Raw genomic sequence first — 21,287 nt, 5'->3', positions numbered from 1 at the left:
AATTATGAGAAAGCAATCGAAACAACTGAGGCTACAGTGAGCTTTGAATATCGTTTTTTATAAATAGTAAAATTGAATATATTAAATGAATATTGTCTTGCTTTGGGAAATTAAATCGTGAAATAAAATAGATTAAGTCGTATTTTTCTGTACTGTATAGTATTTTTTCTTGAAGTGGAGGTTCCCTAGAATTCTAATGGAACAGTTTCTCCTCTTTTGCACATAGTGGCGCTGTATACTGTTATATATAATGAAGATGCGCGGCCATTTACTTTCTTTTTAGTCTTTATTGGAGGCCTTTGTCGTTAACGATATTTGTAATCTGGATGCATCGAGGTTTGTTTCGAATTTATTTGTTATGCATTGAGTTAATATTATTGTCTTGGATTAATTTTGTTATGTGCTTTTTATATTTCTTTCTTTACGACTTATCGTGGCCTCCATTTCAGGTCTGAAATTATAGTAAAATTGTAGGGCGTTCCTTGCTAATAGAAAAATTTGCACGAGTGGTATTTCTTTATCCCTATGATAAGTCTTACTACCGTTCAGGTTTTTTTTTTTTTTTTTTAAGCATCTATTCTAAAATGATTGCTGAAAATTTATTTTCAACTTGCTGAAAGAATGCAAATTTAGGTGTAGCTCGATCTGTATAATGGTATATTGAAGCAGTTTGCATTTGTGCAATCTGAAGAGATGATAAAACTTGCTTTTTGGTCGAAGACGTTGCCCACTAAAATGAGTTTTGTAGATAATTTAGATAGGTAGCTAATTTATGAATATTTTAAATAGACCTGGTCCAGACACCCCCCCCCCCTGCTCCCAAAGTAAAGTGCAAAGCAGGACAAAACCATGGAACAAATTTTTAAATCAATTTTTGTTCTTATTTGTAGTTTTTGAACACTTCTGACAATTTATATATATTCATTGTATTATGAGCCGGCAATAAGGAAAAAGTATTGTACTGCTGGATTCATTAACACTTGCCTTTGTCTGCAAAGCCTCAATCAACTGTACTCCTCTGGGCAATCTTGGATAAATGTTATCAGGGATTCGATCCAGATCCCACCACTGTTATGACCGATTTTGACTGCAGTGATCACTGCTATTTCTAGAATCCTGGGATTTGACCCAAAATAGATTGAGAAAGGTGCAAAGTTTAGGACTGACTGCTGCACACAGGAATGATGATAGCAAAATATTTGGAATTTTGATGGACTTACTTTTCTACCTATATACAAAGTGGCCAATTGGATGTATTATCTGATTGGGATTATACCTGGTGTTGAAGGACTAAATGCCACGTTTTTAGGCACTTTTTGCCACATCCAGACACCAGCTCTTCCTGATGGATTACTTCCTCCAGTATGCATGAGAAAGATTCCTCCACTGTTCTACCAGTTATGGAATGTCAATCAGGCAACTATTTAACAGTAGAATTGCACCAAAACCTATATCAGATTTGGAATTTTCTTGTGTTAATTTTGTTCTGTTAAACAGGAAGCTATAAATTTAAAACAAGTGTTAAAAAGCAATCTGTATTCCTTATGTTGGAATTGTGGGTTGCATTGAAAAGTGCATTCTATCCTTTGACTTGATTGCTTCAGGCACAGTGTGGAATTGAAGGAAAATGGTGTCCAATCCATTTGTACTCATGTCCACAATTTGGGCAGATTCCTTGATTTGATATTACCCAGCAATAAATATTGCATTTTCTTAGCACTGATTTTTGCCAAAGAACACAATTTGCCCATTGCCACAACCTATGATACTGCAACTATCTTATAATAGCTTTTAATTAATTCTGGACTACCTTATGGTGACTTCATAGAACTCTTGAATGGAACTAGCATTTTCTAGTTGAACTTTACAGCAGGTACTACCATTGTGTGTTACCTGCCTGTAACTTATTTTTTGGTGCACTGCTTGTTTTTTTGCCATACCTGCTGAAGGTGTGCAAAAAATTAAAACTAGCAGGCGTTTGGGATCATTATTATTTTAGATTAAAAGCAGAAAATGTCTTGTTTTGCCAGTATGTGACTTAGGTCTTTCTCCCTAGGAAATAGTTGCATAAATATCAATAATAGTTATAAATGTGACTAATTTTGAAAGTAGATTAGTAAAATTGGAAAGAAAAATCAGTTTAACCTTCTTACATGATTGCTTGTAAAATTTCATTATATAGCATATAAAAATCGTTACAAAACATAACTATTTTGAAAATAGCTCAATAGGGATTCCCAGCCAGTTTGTTTAAGCAATTCAGTTGTATGAAAGAGGTATGAATTCTAGATTAAAATTAAGAGGGATGCATTTATTTCTTGCTGAACCAAAATGAAATTATTAGTTTTATTCATGGGTCATGAAAATTTAATTTTAGTGGATAATTAACTTGAGTAAGTGTATAATTAAGGTAGGTGGTGTTAGAGCCACAGTTATAACTAGCAATCACTGTGCTGTAGATGTTTGCTGTGGGGATATGAGACTCTGCAGGCAGAAGGGAAGGTTTCTTGGACAAAATGTTTTCATCCAATGATATAGATGTTTAATCTGTCGTTAGTAGCATTGCATGACAGGCCATGGAGAAAATATTTAGTTTGATCATTGGTTGGGGATCACCTCGTAATATCTTTAGTCTTGGATGCTGATACTTTTTTTCTTTGTTTACTTTGAGTAATATAATATCTTGTAGCCCCATAAGACTGAGGCTGCAAGATATTGTTTACATGACTCAGTCAAGTGGAGCACTGCTCTTAAGTGGTACATTTTCCACTATTCAATGGCTTCTGAGTTTGCTATTTTTGCCTATGTGGGTATTATTGGAAAAAGAATTTCAAGTCGAACAGATTCAAACATCACAAGAACCTCTGGGGAAAAATGAGAATATCATTACATTTAAGGCAGAATTACTAGAAATTTATTTATTTTTTGAAATATATTCCCTTAATTTCTGTTATGCTTTAGTGTTGTGCAATTAACACTGCAAATTTAATTGGCAGAATTTTTCTGAAAATAAATAATGAATAAACTTCATTGAAATGGAGTATTTATAGTGACCAAATTTAATTAAAATCAAGCTTTTAAAATCAAATCAAATGTTCAAGCTTTATTTATCAAGGCCAAGCATTAGTACTTTTCAAATACTAAAATCTTATTAAAATTACATAAATGATATTGATGATGTTATATCAAGCTTAATGTCCAAGTTTGCAGATATGAAGGTTGGAAGGGTTGTTAAGGACACTGACAGTATGCTGCTGCAACAGGATCTAGAAAAGTTGAGCAGATGGGCTGAGAGGTGGCAAATGAAGTTTAACATTGACAAATGTAAAGTACTACATATGGTAAGCGGTAACCCCATGCAGTAACGGTAAGCGGTAACCCCAGAGTGACATATCAACTCTGTGGTACTACACTGACAGTGGTAGAGAACAAAAAGGACCTGGGGGTTGTGTAGGCAGATTTCTGAGCAGTGCAGACAGTCTGCAAGAGTAGCTCATGGTGTCTTGTCAATGATATACAGGAATTTTTCTAGCAATGGTCATGCCACACCTTGAGTACTGTATACAGGTCTGGAGGCCTCGTTTTAAATGTAGAGCTGTTGGAATTGAGTATGGAGAAAGGCAACAAGATTAGTGAATGGAACAAAGGGTTGCTGTTACGAAGAAAGGCACAAGAAAGTTTTGAAAATCTGGAGACTAGGCACCTGAAAAGTGATCTGATTGAGGTGTATAAAGCATTGAATGGTCTCAATCCTGATGGGATTCTTCCTCTTGTTTAGTATAATCACCTGGGAGGACATGAATTCAAATTGAGGAAAGACAGATGTAGGATAGATGTGCAGAAGTTTGCCTTTAGCCAGTGGGTAGTTGGTTGGTGGAACAGACTTCCATCCTTTGTTGTGGAAGTTGATAGCCTAAATAAACTTAAAGCTGAACTGGACAGGTATTTGGAATGAAATGGGAGCAGGTTTTTTGGCTGATGCTGTATAAGCTTGCTTTCTTGCATCATATGCCTCTGCTAATGCTATTAAAATAAACTAAATAAAGTTAGGATCTATCAGGCTATGGAATATCACATTATTAGAAAATGTAATACTGCTGTTATGATACTGTTCCTTAAACATTGTTTCCACAGAAGTGTTAGTCCCTAAAGATGTGAATTTTAGTTGATTTTAATTTTAGTTGGTGTTTTTAGTTACTGAATTAATATTTGCCTCTTTTTAGGCATCCATCAGTAAATTGAACTGTTTCACAATGCTGACAAATATCACTGAAATTGAAAAGAATGATTGGTGTGGAGCATGTGACTTAGCACTTTGGAGAGCTCCATCAAATAGATCTATGGCTGTAATTAAACTTAACCAAATTTCTAGGTAAGTTATCTATAAGCTGCAGAATCAATAAAGTCAGTTTCACTTTAATATAGTTTCAGCACAGTTTCCTGAAACTCTGAACATAGATTAATTTGTAATCTGGAATAGTTAGCCAATATTAAAAAAAATTTTGGCTTGCTGTGATATCACTATCATTACATGAAAGAATGATTGGAAGTGGTTTTGCAGGTGCAGTTTATCATGACTGTGATAGTTGATTTTTGCCGTACCTATCAACTAAATTTCTACAAATCAACCCCTGCCTATATGCATAGTTCCCTCTGATTTGCTCCATACTTTGAATCTGTCATCAAAAATTGCCTCTAAAATCAGTTATTAACAAGGAATATTTATGATAGTCCTATGCATTTTGCCCTAACTGGTTTCTGCTCCAGTTAACTGCACAACTGATTCTATAAAGTTTGAACAGATTTTCTTTTATACATAACGTTCATGAAAATGGTTGTAGGCTGCACACAAGCTCTTGGGCCACACTGAACCCCTGGTCTAGAATTATTTTAAAGTTTAGTTAAAGATTTACTCACCAACTTTACATTCTCGTTTTTTAGAGAAATGATTATTTTTCTAGTAAGTTTTATAAAGAGGTAGATATTCAAGTAAAGATGGCTGTGAAGTAAATTTCTCAGTACTGTGTCAATGCACTGTGCAGAGTATACACTTCTGTACTGTGTTGCAAGTTTGAAGTGACCTTGCATTCAATTTGCATGCAATTGAGGTTTGTTGTTGAGGTGCTTAATTTTGATTGTTCATTAACATCACAACATTTAAATTTGTTTGTTTTTTTGTTCAATCTAAAAATTTATCTAGCAGTGAGGAAGATATTTATATTGGGAAGGATAAAAGTGCAGTGTGGAGGAAAGTTGTCCCTTGGCCAAATATTCATGCAGCTCAAGGTAACATATGTTTACCAGATGTGTAAGTCTGCCAAATCACCAGTTGATGTTATTATTTTTCTATAATGAAAACCCATATAGGGAAATCTACTAATAAATATGTTGATCATATCCCTTCTAATTTTTCAATGACAAAGGATGCTAGAACATAACTATGAAATGAGAGCTTTGATAGGTATTTTAATCTTGTCAGGAATGTCTCAGCTAGCAGGAACATGTGGAGTAGATGGACTAGGTCCTGACTTGCTGTCACTGGTTATGACCAAAAAGAGTTTCATCCCTCTTTCAGGCCATTTGAATCATCGTATTTCGAATGCGACTTGATAGCATGAGTGATACATTAGAAAAGAATTGGACCGATTTGCAGTGTTTCGTGAATTTTTTCCATGTTTTTGGAGAGATGCCAGAGATTTTACTCTTTTTGGTGTATGTAACTGTAGATGAACAGTTAGTGCCATTCAGGGGTAGATGTGCATTCCTTAAATATATGCGCGAGTAAACCGGCAAAATATGGACTGAAGATATTTACATTAGACAATGCTAAGATGCATTTCATGTTCAATAGGGAAGTCTGTAGGAAGACAACCTCCTGGGCCATATGCCCTTTCAAGCCTGCTGCTTGATGTGATGCAGCTTGTTCTCCCAATTGAAGGAACCAACTGTAATTTGACCACAGACAATTGGTTCTGCAGTGTGCCTCTGGCTTATAAATTACGAGAAAAACTTTCCGAAGTGGGCCCTTGTTGGCACACTTCAGAAAAATAAACGTGAGCTACCAGCTGAATTGGTCAATGTGAAGGGATGCAAGCTAACTAGTAGTTTGTTCACATTCCAAGATCTGACAACAATTGTCCTATATGTATATCAAAAAAAAACCCAGAAATGTGGTATCAACCATGCACCATGATGATACTATAGATGTGGCAACAAAAGAAAGTCAGAAATTATTACATTTTATAATATGACAAAAGGTGGATTTGAAATATTGGGTGAAATGTGTGGAACATAGTCTACTTATTGGACTTATTGGAAGACTAGGTGGCCAATGAACTTTTTCCAAAGGATTTTGAACATTGCTGGAAAATAGCCTTGATTATATTCTGTAGCAATAATCCAGAAGTGACTCCTTTGAAACTAGTTTCTTGCAGAGATTGGAAAAAAGTGAATTCACAGCTCCATAAAAGATTGGTCCCAGTAAACCTTCCAAAATCTTTGTGCAAAAGCACCAACATATGGTTGTATTTCACCTGAGGAAATTCCTGGACATTTCCCAACACTGTCCACCTAAGCAAGGAGACAGTGCCCCAGGAAGAAAGACTAGAACATTCTGTGAAGCATGTTCTGAGTGCTCCTTACAAAGTTAATTCACAGAGTGAGTATATTAAAACAATTCAGAGTGAGTGCTTACAAATGTTCTAAGAACATTTGTAAGGAGCACTCACTCTGAATTATGTTTTGAGAAGATACCTGAAGAAAATGTTGGAAGTGATGACTAATAAAAATGCATGCTTATCAAGTTGGCTTTTTTATTTAGCCTAATTGCTTTATACTAGCATACATAATTTATATACTGTATTTGTATTAATATACAAATGCAGCAAAAACTTAATACGAAACAGTACAGCTAAATAAAATAGTCAAGTGTGTGCACATTCATGTATATGAATATACATGTGTTCTCTGCAATATACTCTGCAATTTTTAATTAGGATGTTACTACAACTTTTTCAGCAGGTCATTTATGAGACATTCTTTCAGGTGTTTCTTGCCAGTTAGTTTGAGCAACATAATGCAGAAGGCCTTAGTTTTTATTGTCTTCCTGGTGCACTACTACATTATCACACAGATTTAGTTTATATTTAGAATTCAGCATAGCTTTTCATTATTCAAGCAGATAAGTACAGATGTTTTGTTTAAATTAATTTACAAATTAGATTGACAGCTTCATTCATTTAGGAATTGGACTAATACAGCTTTCATTCAGTTAGGTTTACTAATGGAAATTTGCACACTTTTTTTTTATTCAGTTAAATTAAATCTACACAGCTTTTTTATATTCCTTTAGCACACTTTTATTCACTGAGATTAGGTTGACATTTTTTATTTATTTAGGTTTCCTTATTTAGAGATTAGCTAAACACAGCTCATTATTTTAATTGCTAGAGATTAGATTGACAATTTCTTTTTAAATTCATTTAGGGATTAGATTAGTATAGATTATATTAGCATATCTGATAGTTCTTTTTTGAGTTAACCATAAGTTTCCTTGTAATTTAGTAGTCAATGCTAGAACCAGTTATAGGAGCATATTGTGATTAGTTTCTTCAATAGTGCAAACTTCCACATTATTATTCCATTTTCCAAGTTTTAACTTGCTGCATAATAGATGCATTCCTAAAAACGTTTGTTAGAAAACTAATTTCATCTGTTCTTCTAACATCCGGGTTGAATCACTGTGTTAACATTACATTTTCAAAAGGACGTTCCCGCAGTGATTGGTGTTCTTGCTGCAGCCCTTGTACCTGGCAGATGACAATGTTCTGGACTGGATATTTTGGAGACCATCAATTTTTCTTCATTCAGTGACTCACCTAAAAAATGTGGAACCATTTAAAACTGGTAAGGGCTGGTTGAATAAGATTTAAAATCTAGGGAAAAGCCATAAGTGCAGATTAAGGAGCCAAAACTTTCAAAAAATAAACTTGTTAAAATTATTGAAGAGGGGTATTATGTGTTATACATCCCAACAAGTTTTTAACATAGATGAAGCAGGACTTCTATGGAAACAAATGCCTAAAAGAAGTTTCATATTGAAAGAAGAAAAAACATGCCAGGTTTCAAAGCGGCGAAGGATCAGGTGGCAATGCTGTGGGGGATTTAAAATTAATACCCCTTAGTTTACTTGGAAGAGGGCCAAAGTTCAACCCAAAATCAACACATTTTTCTTGATTAAATTCATCAATTAAATTAAATCAATTTAGATCAATTAAATTCATGATTTTAATTGGAATTTTAAGTTTAATTTTGATACGTAAGTAGTTACCACATAATTATATACATATGTAATGCAGAATATTTTATGTACAAATATTTGAATATTAAATATTTTGACCAACATTTGTGCATCTTTTCACTGCTGTTTATTATTTGATTAGGAAATATCCTATGGCACTGACTGCAACTCACAAATACATGTTACCTTATGGGAATGCGGCACTCGCTTAGCACTCTTTTTACGGAACGAATTATCAGCGTTAAGCGGGGGTCACCTGTAACAATACTTGTTTTTCAAAAAATTCTTTTGTACAATTACAAAAAAGTGGTAAAACAATGTTGACAGCAATGCAAAAATTGTTCTCAAGTAATTGCTCAACTGTTTTCCAAGAAAGTTGCTTACATTTTTATTTTCTCCTTGGTAATGCTAATGACATAAGCTTGACCAGTCAGTTATCTCTGCATGTGTTTTGTTTTAGCCAGCAGTGCCAAGATGTGCAAAATTTAAATGAATGCTGTAACTTTTAGCAGAATTTTGGTATTTCAGAAGTAAAACAGTACATTTGAGTAAAAACTTGGTTTAACAAGTGTAATTTTATTTGACCTCTTTGGTTAATAAAACTTACCAATAACCAGTACTGTTTTTTTTTTAAATCTTTGTTGTAGTTCTGGCACTTGTGATTTAAGAATAAACATTCTTGCTTTTTATCCTAAAAAAACTGAAATTGGTGTACCTCCTGGATAGTTAAATTTAATTTTGATGCTTGTATATCAGTTTTGTTATGATGATAACCCTATCCTACATTCGTGGTTTCCACAGAAGGGTTTAATCCCTGAAGATGTCTATTGGGGTGTCTGAACTCAACTTTCAGGATAACGTTTTAATTATTGTGACTAGCCATTGAGCATTCCTTAGTATACTAAGTAATGGATTGCATTTGTTCCTAATTTTGAATTTGCATTCCAGATATGATTCCATCAAGTGACTAACTCAATCTGAAGATATGTTTGGGTTATTCAGATCTGAATTGCTACGTAAGTATTTTATAAATACTTTGAATGTGCTTCATGTTTTAAATGGTGAATCTAACTAATATTAGAGTAACATTGGTGAAAAACTTAGTATAGGCTCCAAAGCCTGTACTAAGGTTTTGGAGCCTTTACTAATGTTAATTGTTGGTAAACTAATTAACATTAGAGCTTTTACTTTTTTAAGAAAACTGAATTGTTTCCATGAAATAGCCTGCATTGATGAAACTAAATGGTTTTTTAGCCTTAGTGAGGTATATCTAGCACTGTTTTATTGCTGTAATATTCACAATGACTACATGATCCTACAACTGTTTTATTTTATAAAATGAATAGTACAATTGCACTGGATAAAACTGAAACAACAATGTAGATGAAAGCAATAAAACACTGAAGCTTTCAGAGGTGTCTGCCTCTTTTTTCAACAGAAGCTTAAATATCAGCAGGTTCACAGCATGTTGGTGAAACAGTGTCTGGGTTTAAAGATTGTTTGGGATCATATCAGTGCAATAAGGGCCAGATTATATATGTTACTGTGGCAGCATTTTTGGGAGGAGTACCATCAAATCTCTCCTGTCACAGCTGTTATCATTGACTTCACCAATTTTGGGACTGCAAGTGGTTTGAATTTGCTCCTGAGACTATTAATATAGATGGGAAATCTGTATTCATCCCCTCTTCGAAGCTGTGGTTCTTGGATGTGATGAATGGTTTTTCCTGGCATGCCCCAGAGCCATTTCCAGTTCCAGTGTGCATAAGGAGAATACTGCCCATTTTCTCCTGTAGGAATAAGTGCTGTGAACAGTGAGCCCCCTGATATTTAAGGAGTACTGTATGTTATCTGCTGTGGAACCCCATACATCTGAGTGTGCAGTGCATCTTCATTTGGATATTGTGCTTGATTTCCCCATATTTTCACTTTCCCTATAAGACATCAAGATCAGAACTCTGTAAAAATCAAACCTACACCCCAGCCCAGCACTTGGTATATGCACGGAGCTCACAATGGCACTCCATCTGTGCTCCGCACGCAGTTCACAGCTTCATCAACATCTGGGAATTCGTGGGCTAGACAATCCCGGGTAGAGCTCTCAGAAACCCTCCAGTGCTCTGCTGAAACCTGCAGAAGCTCTCGACCTTCAAGAGATACTTTCCCAACAGAATCATCTGCGCACTCAGCTCCACTGACATTGATTTTGATCTGTAGTCCAGTGTTTTGGCCTATAGAGGGAAAAAAGAAAATCCATATTCACATGCCATCACACTCCTGTTGAATAAGGTGGTGGATGCATCTGAAAGCTTTGGTGTTTTATTTTTATTGCATACAGACACTTGTTTTATCTAGTGTAATTGTACTATTCATTTTACTCATTTTTATTATCTTAACTAATTTATTTTAATAAAAGTTTAATGGTTGAGGAAGGATTGCAGTTATTGTGAACATGAATATTCCCAACCCTAGAGCCAATTTGATGAAGAATTATTGCTGTAATGGAGATACTTTATTGGTCTCTTAATGGATTATTGTATCTTTTTGGCCACTAACTAATTTTAGAATAATTTTTGGAACTGGAAGTTTCCTACTTTAGCATTATGCAAAGTAAAAAATTGCATTATTGCAATGTTGGTTTTGGAAATGCTCTTATGTTTCTTTAAATATTTTTTTGGGCTGTTGCTTATGATTTCTCTAAATTTTTTAGTTTGGAATCTAAAACTAAAAGGAATCAAACTTGTAGCAGTTTAGGAAATGTGCTGGATAAATTCAGAAAACTGGCTTTGCTAAGGGTATTGCTATTTATTCTTACAGCAAAGTCTAGTTTTTACACATGCTTATAGGTTTATATAAGTTTCTTTTTAATAAAGATCTTTTCATTGCTTAATCATTAGTTTTGTACAGAGTCCCTCTGACAAAAGCACTAAGTTCAATACTAAATTTAACAATTTAAGATTATACATTCTTAAATTGTTCAAGAAATTTTAAGCACAATTTATTCTTGTGGTGTCATAACATTGCCAAATTGGTTCAGATAGCATTGCTTTTGAATGAACTGTAACACTGAACTAAAAGCATTGACAAACACTTGCTGCCACCTAAATGCAAGGGAACTAGTTCAGTGTGCAGTGATTTTCGGAGTGTTAAAAAAATTATTCCTAAATTTCATTTATAATGGTTAAGTTTGGAATTTATTGCTAAAAGCAAACACTTATGCTGAGCTCTTGATCAGAATAAATCTTAATTTTTAAGTTATTTATTAACACATCAGCACAAGGGAAAAAAGTGGAAACCAAGTCCAAACTGAACATTACTGTGAAATGTTCAGTTGATAATTTCATGTGCCTTTATTATGGCACACTGATTGGGTGCATTTCGAATGCATTTATTCATTGTGACAAAGCCCAGAATGCCATTTTTGCTGCCTCCCTGGATATGTATACATCCAGTGAGGCACACCCTCAGGGAAGCAAACTGATCAGTTGGCTTGCCCAAGGGTGAGTGTTAAGACCATTGAGTCAACCAACCTGTTTTATAATTATATTCTGCCCAAGATGAATCTGCTTGAGGACTCCTGAGAGAACTGGGAAAATTTTCCGTTCTGTAAACTTTCAAACTATTTGAAATCCAGTGATGATAATTTACCGCCCCAGACTGATGTTCTTTGATAGAGTGGAATTATCTGAGGATGTTAGAATATTGAATTTTGATGGTGCACTCTTAATTAAGCTGAACTGTGCTATGTTTATGTTACCAAGGTGGTATAAAAGTAATGTTTTTTTTACTTCATTAAACACTTATTTTTCTAGTTTCCATCATTTTTTATGCACTTACTGAGTCATGCTGTATTCAAATTCTGTAAGTCTAAGCTCTGTGGAGGGCTTTGGGAACACTGCTTGAGCTTGTCATATGCAATATTAGTCCCATGCAGTGCATCTTTCAGCACTCCAGGATGTGATAGTTGTAAGGTGCAACATCTGGTCAATGAGGGGAGGTTGAAGAACAGTGAAGTTCCATACAGATGATTTTCTGAGCTTTGTGCTCATCTGTCAGCATTTTTGGGACCCACTTGAGTGTCAACTTTACTGTAGCCTACTTCCTTTATAATGGTTATCATAGCAAGAACTTTTATGTAAACCCTAGAAGGGATGAATCAGATTGATCCACTTGATATTTATGGTATCATTGTTAATGATTCTGCTCAGGTAGCTGATAAACTGAATGAGTATTTTGTATACTCATTCAGTTTATTAGCTACTTTATCAGCTACTATTTACATAGTCATTCACATCAGTCAGTGAGAGGAATCCCAGAAGTTTATCAAACCCTTCTGAGCTGTGCAGACAGGCTGCAGGAGTAGCTCAGTGTTCTTGTCAATGATATAGGAATTTTGCTATCAGGGATAGAGGTTATCCCCTTGTACAAGACAATGGCCAAGCCATGCCTTGAATACTAAATACAGGTCTGAGGCCTCATTTTAGGAAAGATGAGCAAGAAGTTAGTTCATACCAACTAAGTTTTAGTTGGTATGAATCTTCATGTTAATTTTCACACAAGTGCAATGAGATTAGTGAGTGGAACAGAGGCTTGCTGTTACAAAGATAGGCTTAAGTTCTTTCTGCAAATGCAGCATCTGGAGACTGCACCCAAGAGCTGATCTGAGTGAGGTGTATAAGGCCTTGAACAGTTTGATCAGGCTCAATACTGATGAGATTCTTGCTCAGATTCTGCATCTGTGGGAACAAATTCACGAGGAAAGACTTGTACAATAGATATGCTGAAATTTGTCTTTAGCTGGAAGAGATGGAAGCTTGCTGGAAAAAGTTCCATCTGTGGCACTGAAAGCTTAAATATTTTCTACATAAATTTAGAAAATAAAAGGCTGAATTGACATTGTTGAAGTGAATGGATGGGAGAAATGGGATGATTTATTTATTTATATTTTTTTAAAGCTTGCTTTCTTGCATCATGTCTTTATCCAAAGAAACAGCCTGTAAAATCAATTAAATTATAATTTAAAGAAATTATTTATGACATTAACAAATGTTAAAGAATGTTTGTTTATTCTTCATTGACAATGCACACTCATTGATCACTCATTGTTGGGTTGGCATGTGTTGGTTTGTTGCACAGTAGGCTTCAGGAGGCATTTGTTTCCAAGATAATCTTTTCTTTATAAATTTGCTAATAGCATGCATAAGCATTTTTTAACTGCATGCACAAATTGTAACTAACAAGATATGTGCAAAGATTGCAACTAACAATTTGTGGAGAGTAACAAGTTTACAAAGCTTAAAAAAATTCTGAAAATTGTTTTTTATATGAAATGAAGATTGCAGTGAAGGGGAAACACATTTTACCCTAATAATATAAAAACCCACAATTCCAGCTATCTGTATTTTCACAAATGCAATAACATCAAGTTTACTACCTGTTTATAATTGCTTGCACAAACCAGAAAGTCTAAATTATCTTATGGTTGTGACTCTAGAAATGTACTTGTGAAAAATATCACAAAGCCATTCAAAATTGGTTCTTATAACAGAACATAACAATGAATGTGTAGTACCATTGAATGACTTGAATTGGTAACTAATACAGTTTACATTATAAAATGACCTTTTAGAGATAAAAATACAGCAGATTTCAACTTCTGAGGTCTTGGAACAAATAACTAAAGAATGTTAGTGTTTGCATTATGATATTTTCACAATATGATGAAACAGATCAGTAGTGCCAAGTGGGATGCACTATATTATATAGCTATTGTGTGGTTTGAAATGTGGGATTTATGAATGTTTAAAATTTTTTGCAATTAATCTTCATATTTTTATTTTTTTGTTACTTGGGAAAAAAAATAAGGTGGGAACTGCCTGAAACCATCATCAGAAACAGCTGCAACCCATAGAACACAACAGGAGTTAAGGAGAGAAACTAGCCCACCAACATGAATGCCCAGTGTATCACAAGATGTTAGCAGCTACTTACATTCTAGCACTGATTCATCAGTTGGTTCCTTTTGTATTATTAAACTGCTAATTATGTGTAGTTATTGTAATTTATTGATTTCTTGTCAATGATCTTAACATTAATGTTACAATCCTTGCTCAGTAGGTAGTTATTCTTGCCATGGCAGTAGATTGTCTTTCAGTTTAACCACATTCATTGTTAATGTTGGTCAATAGATGTTTCACAAAGTCCAAAAATAAATTTGAATTCAGTACTTGATATGTACTTTCGTTTACCATTGTGGTCAACCACAGAATAGTGTTATAGATGGTGCCAACATTGCAAGTTACACTTCAGAGAGATCTTGGTCAGGAATGTTGTCACAATTCATTCTAATAATTCCAGAGGTTGAAGGAGAGACCAGTCAGTTGAGTCTGCACACCTTCTTTACTGGCTTGAATAATCTCAACAGTTGCTACACTGATTTTATATGCTCAAAAAAATCAGCTTTATTCTGTAATTTTCAGTTCCACTGAAAAACCTGCAGAATAATTTTACTTGTTTCAGAAATCAATGAAGATTAGTGAAAAACTTGTATGCTATTGTGTGGTCCAATGAAGTGCTAATTTTAAATATTTAATATATTCAAAGCATAAAGCTCTGATTTAAATTCATCTGGTCTCAATCTTGTGGATTCTGGAGATCAAGTTGTCTCCTTATGGCAGATGTGTGTTAGCTCCAAACAATTCATATATAAAGTTGCCCATCCCTTTCTGTAACATGTATTTGGAGAATGTTTGCACAATAGTGGAGTTTTAGAACAAAATTGAAAGGAAAAGTTTCTACAAATGCTGTATTTTATTTCAATTTCAGAATGAGAATCTACCAGATGCTATTTTTATGAAAAATAAAATTGTACAGTGATCTTTGGTCAGGGATGCTGACAAGTGCAGTAGGAAACATGGAATATAAACTTGTTGGCATTACCATAATTTCTTATGGTAATGTACAGTGTAAAAGAACTGACTTTGGATATTTTTTTGAAGCTTTTCATTTCCATCTGTAGAGAATTTTCTTCACTGCAACTTGCTTTATTAACAGAATGAATTCTGTACATGTTTTAGCATTAGATGCATGTGATGCAAACTAACTCTATACATTTAAGTGTTTAGCCTTTGGGTTAAGCTATGTTAAACACTTATTAACCTATGGGTTAATAAGTGTAACTTATTAACTTTAAATGTTTTTTCATTAAAAACTTCTGCAATCTCTAAAATTCAAGAACAGAATTTTAACCAATCAAGTGCTGGTAGTTAATTTTACTGATCTGTAAAAGGTCATTTTGCATGAAATAAGTGGCATTAGATAATTTTCCACCAGAACTAATTGTCTATAGTGGTCTCCAAAGTGGGGTGTGCAAGATGATCATCCATGGGGTGATTTGGTAAGCAGTGTGAGCAATGCAATCCTTCCATTTGGATCAATGTACCTATGTGAGATGATTTTCTCTGCAATGACTTAAAACCACATTTGGAAATATAAACTTAACTTGTAACCAGATCTTTGGGTAGCTGTCCCAAGATAAACACAATAGTGAAAAATATTTGAGCACATTTCCCACTAGAAATGCTGTTGATTTGATTTATACCACTTTGTACTTAATTTCATTTTGTTTGGTATTTTTGCATTGAATTAGATTGATCCTGTGAGCTTTTCAAATTGATTTTTGTATATGATTCTAGATGTAATGCATACCATGCAAATTATTTATAAATAAAACATAGTATTACATTACTACACTTGTTACATTAATGATTTCATATCATTTTGTTTGTTGCTTCAATTTAATTTTGTTTTTTTGTGATAAAACACCTTACCACTATTCCATTTCTTCAGCTTGAGCTAAAAGTGCAATATTTTATTTTTTAATCCAGGGTGTATATGCTAGTCCTTTAAGTAAAAATAAGGGTGCCCAACCAAAAGTTGATCACTGGTCTTATTAGACTGAGTTTGTCAGTTAATATGTAAATAACTGAATTTATTTTAAGACTGGTTATTTATTAGGTAAATAAGGATGAAGTTATGACAGCTTTGGGAGATTGATGTGAGGCACAATCACATGAGGCTTATAAGATAGCAAAGTAGAAACATTCTCGGAGAGAATGATCCTGTATACTTGATGCAGGAGAAAGCACTAAAATTTCTGATTGCATTTCAAGAACTTTACTTTTCAATAGAAATTAATTATTAGTGATTTTCTCCTAGGAAAGGTTAGAGGATTAGATGTGGAAACAATTGCTTGACATGGGGACCATATCTGTTCATTCCTCTATTTTGAATGCTGGAAAGTAGTTTTGCAGATTGTTCCACATGGGAAAGTGCTATCACTAAGTGCACAAAAGATGTATGCAAATTGATACTGCAATTGTTGTGCCATCAGCTGGGTGTCCAGAATATTTTTTTTATAATGAAAGTCTTTATTCTGTCTTGTTTGTAAAACAATATCCTATGATGTAAAATACAGACCTGTATTGATTATTAGTGAAACAAATATCTGCTGAGGGATAGTTTATTGATTTTTGATATTTCTCAAAGCACCTAAGATTGTTCTCTAACTTAGAATTTTGAATATTTCAGGATCTTGAATATTACTGGATTAGGAGTCATGTGCATATGGGGTAAGTGTTTTGTAACTTGAATACTATTTTAGTAACTTAAATACTAATGTAAATGCAAGTTACCTTGGCTCATGATTTATTTATACCAAGCACATGGCTGAATGATCTTGCAGAAAGAAAAGTTCTGAAGCCATTCTATATAGTTCTGTTGCATGGCCTATGCAGTATAGCCTTTTCAGATAAGTTAATATAATTTATGAACTTTGAATTTTCACTTGGTTTACTTTAACATCTCTAGTGCTATAATATAAACTGTTGGGATGGGAAACAAATTTGTGTAATAAATTGAATCTTCATTAAATAAGATTTTCATGTCACTAAAATTCCAAACTAATACCTACTCTTGAATACTAATATTCATTGGGTTGAAACTGATGCCAAAAATGCACAGCTCATTAGCCTCAACATACTTTCACATGTTTAGGGGACCCCAAACTGAGGTAGCAGGGGCTTGTTTAATACAGTATGTGGAACAATACTTGAATAAGTACTGATCTATTTACAAGTGATGTTGCTATAATTACTTTCTAGCAAGAAAAAATAAAACTTGAAATTCATTTTGAAATAGGGATTTAAGTGTAACATCAGTTTGCAGATCTAATTCTGTCAGCAGCAACACATGATTTTGGAACAGAGTAAAATATTTTTCTACTCTTTAAAATCATTAAAGCAATAGTTTTAGTTTTTGTTACAAAATAACTATCAGCATGTAGTTTTGCACATTAAATTTCTACACTGACTATTCTTCTAGAAATAGTCAGTGTGGCTATAGCCTATTTTTCCAGAAATAGTCACAGCATGGAAAATGTGAGAAAATATCTTGTATATGATGTGTTTCTTCCATGTAAAAGTTTCTTTTACATGGAAAGACAAGATCAGAAAATTTGTTTCTGTACAAATTGTTTTACATTGGCAAAGTTGTGCAGTTACCAGTTAAAAATGCAAGACCCCACAATCAGTTCATTTTTTCTCTCATTTTCATACTAGGTCCAAAAGCAAATATGTAATTCCAGTGTTGCTTTTCTTAAAGCATTATAATTTGGACATATGAAATTTAAACCTGCATCATAGGTTAAAAGGCAAGTGAGTTCGTGTGAATTCAATAGAAAAGAATTCTACCACTCAAAATTCCAAATTTTCATAAATCAGACCAGAAATCTGTTTCTTATATTTGGGCATTACTCTAAGGGAAAATCAAACTGAGGTTTCTGAATTCAGTTCTTTTGGGTTTTAAGTGTAATGTAGAAATTAAACTGATGTAAGGCAGTATACACACTACCCAATTTGTTTCATGCTAATCTTTAGGAATTAATCTAGTACCTACACACTTGACATTAGTTTTTCACCTAAACAATTACAAAATTAAATATTACACTTCAGAAAATGTTTGGAAAGTAACTTCTTCCATGCTTATTTCACTATTTGGGGAAAATAATTTGACAAACTGGGACAGGGGTCATTTTCATGTAATTTCAATGTCACATCTAACCATTTCATGCTGCTAATCAAATGATAAGCCGAAGTTTATCATTTAAAGTTCAGATGAATTTAATAAAAATTGATAATGTTGTGATTATGGAAATTGATTATGCTCATCAGCAGTTTAGTACTTGGTGTTTGACACCATTAAAGAAAACTGCCTTTTTCATTGAAGTTGCTTTGCTTTTTTTTTTGTATAAGTGGAATTGCAATTTTTATTGTCCATGCAATTTCTTGTAGTAAAATACTGTTTCAGTAATGTGGGGAAAATTTGTGATGCATGCTAACCCAAGCTTTAAATGTATTTATCTTAGTTTAGTTTTTCCTTTTCTTATTAGTGCACATTTGAAAGTAACTTGTTTTTGAAAAGTGTGAACAGTGGGTACTAAAAAAGTGATCTTTAAATGTTTTATCAGGCAAGCAAGGAGATGGAAAATCATGACAGCAGAAGGCATGTTGTGTGCTGCCATTTTTGGTCGTCACATGAGCAGGCAAATTGTGTATTGTGAAAAAACAGCCATTTGAAATAAAGGTAATTATTCATTCTTTTAATTTTTAATGAAGTTGTGCTTAAAAGTGCACAAGCATGTATATAGTTAGGTTCCAGTTTTTGAACTTTGACACCCTATTCCATTTTCAAAATTCATCTTAATGTCAAAGTAAAGCAGGCAAGATTTAAATATTTTCAGCTTTTGTAATTGTATCAGCTATTCTTAGTGAAATGTATTGAGTGAAAGCAAAAAGCAGTAGCCATATCTCCTGTTGGATAAAAATGACTTAGGTAACATACTGGTCAACTATTCTTAATGAAGTAATTTTGTATTTATCTTGGGTAAAATTTTAATACAATAAAATCCCATTATAATTGGTGTATTAATCTAATGTAGTGTGATAAGATTTTTGTATCTCAGTTGTTGGGGTTTCCCATTCAAGCATGTTTATTATGTGGGATACATATTCAAGAATTTCCAGCAACTTTTCTTTTGTTGGAAACCAATTGAATTTGGTGAAAGGAAACTTAAAGCACAGAATAATTGGCAGAACATGGAAGTATTACCAGATTTTTTAACCACTGTAAGCACAAGCTAGAATTCTTTTCTTTATATTTAAATTATGCATTGATTACTTGATATAACTCAAGCCTTCCTACTCAACTTGCAATGCCACACTTTTCTAGGGAAAAATGTTCTTGCTTATGTGTAGTAGCAGAATTGCCACCTCATTCCACATGTACTAGGAAAGATGTTTAAACTTTGGCTTAATGATGCAGTTTTCATTAACATTGTTTAATTTATTTGCCACCTGGGGTCTGTCATCTCACACTGATCTTATTGTGCAGCTAGTTGCCCACCTTACTGATTTCAATGGATATAACCTGTGGGGTGACTACATTAATAGATGTTGTAGAGCATGTGCTTATTGACAAGTGGAAATGAACACCTTTTCCATGTGTACCTGTGCATTCCCTGCTATTGATTGTTCTTTGTGTTTGCCTGTTTCCTTCCTAAACCCACTTGTGAAGTGAAGAACCTAGACTTCCCTGTGATAAACATTTTTTCTTAAACTGGAGGCAGTCAGCCTTTTGAGTTACCACAGTGGAAGATTGATCAGGCTCTCTGGAATTGCTTTCAAAATGAGTTAGCAGGAGCCCATCAGTGATGCTTGTGTACATGACAGACAACTTTGTCCATGCAACTGAAATTGCAATTTTGAAAGCATTCTACTTGGTTTTCAATTTACAAGAACTTGGTGGAATGCAAAATGCACAGTAACAAAAGACATAAAACAGCTTAGGGTTTTCTGTAAGTATCCTACCATGGCAAATCCCCTACCCTTCAAGTGTGCTTCAAATGTACATATTGTTTTAGATTTGCTGAAGTTCTGTTACTTTTAAATTGTAACTATTATAAAATCAAATTTTCCTATCAAACATAAACCAGTTTATGTAGACTTATAAACTTTATTTTTAATATATACTTACATTTTCTGTGATGAATTCTAGACAAGCATATGACTGAATACCTTGTGTGGATAAATTTTTTCTGAGAGATGTTTGTTAGATATATCCAAGTCCTCTCTTTTCCAGCCTCAATTCTAACTTTATATTAATTTCCATGTGATCAGGTTTGATGATCTAGGAGCAGAACTGTAGAAAACACCTGGACAACTGCAGGTATGATTCCATATCATGTTAAAAATATTTAATATAATGAAATCATAAAAGTAATAACCATATTTGTTCTTAATATAAGTCCTGTGATGTAATATAGTCTCGTTCGTATGACACAGAGGATTAAAACTTAATTTACTGAGGTCTTATTTTCAAACAATTAAATGTAGCTTGTCAATTTTCTGATTTAATATTTTTATTTTTGGTTGTGTACAGTGACTTGAAGCAAGACCTTGAATATTAACATAAGTGGCAAATTATGAATTGTTAGGAATTATGAATTGTCTTGGATTGCTGATTGCCACTTTTGTTCTATACATTTAGGAAATTTTAATATGCATAGTTCCTGTATGTGGCTAATAAATTTGAATCAATTTATTTAGACCATAAATAATCAATATACATGGGCTTACTATCATAAATCTGGGTTAATACTGAAATGTGTTTTGTAAAGTGTTTAAATTACATTTCATGTGTTATTTCCTTAGTCTTGCTTTATGACTGTGCAGTTTCATTTTTAGGTGCAGTTTATTAGTTTGTGTTTAGATCTAGTGTATGATAATGAATATTTTGCAGAAAAGGAGAAACATGTAACATGGATTCAATTTTACTTATGCTGTATGTTTTATCAAGTATTAGTCTGTTTCAAGTTGGGAGAATTTGAATTATGTAGAACTTTTGCAGTTAACTCCTGAAGTTTCCTGTTCTT

At 33.6% G+C, this 21,287-nt stretch overlaps 1 long non-coding RNA gene and 1 other non-coding gene across 4 annotated transcripts in view; both read left to right on the top strand.

Moving 5' to 3' along the window:
- Positions 1-279: 279 nt before the first annotated feature.
- Positions 280-21,287, top strand: part of LOC150075464 (uncharacterized) — a 40,757-nt gene continuing 19,749 nt past the window's right edge. For 2 of the 3 annotated variants that reach the window (XR_016547887.1, XR_016547885.1), the window contains exons 1-6: positions 286-336; positions 4,224-4,372; positions 9,248-9,315; positions 16,889-16,929; positions 18,825-18,940; positions 20,533-20,581. This is a non-coding gene — a long non-coding RNA (uncharacterized LOC150075464). Of the gene's footprint in view, positions 337-4,223; positions 4,373-9,247; positions 9,316-16,888; positions 16,930-18,824; positions 18,941-20,532; positions 20,582-21,287 lie in introns of all 3 variants that reach the window. The other variant, XR_016547886.1, reaches the window with a different exon arrangement.
- LOC150075466 (small nucleolar RNA SNORD31) lies at positions 11,926-11,994 on the top strand. The gene has a single exon (XR_016547936.1). It is a non-coding gene; the product is annotated as a small nucleolar RNA SNORD31 (small nucleolar RNA).

Source organism: Mastigoproctus giganteus, chromosome 14, assembly GCF_048544385.1.
Source record: "Mastigoproctus giganteus isolate SK-2022 chromosome 14, ASM4854438v1, whole genome shotgun sequence".
NCBI classification, from domain to species: Eukaryota; Metazoa; Arthropoda; class Arachnida; order Uropygi; family Thelyphonidae; genus Mastigoproctus; species Mastigoproctus giganteus.
Note: the sequence above shows the minus strand (reverse complement) of the source record. Positions and strands in the feature narration are given on the sequence as shown.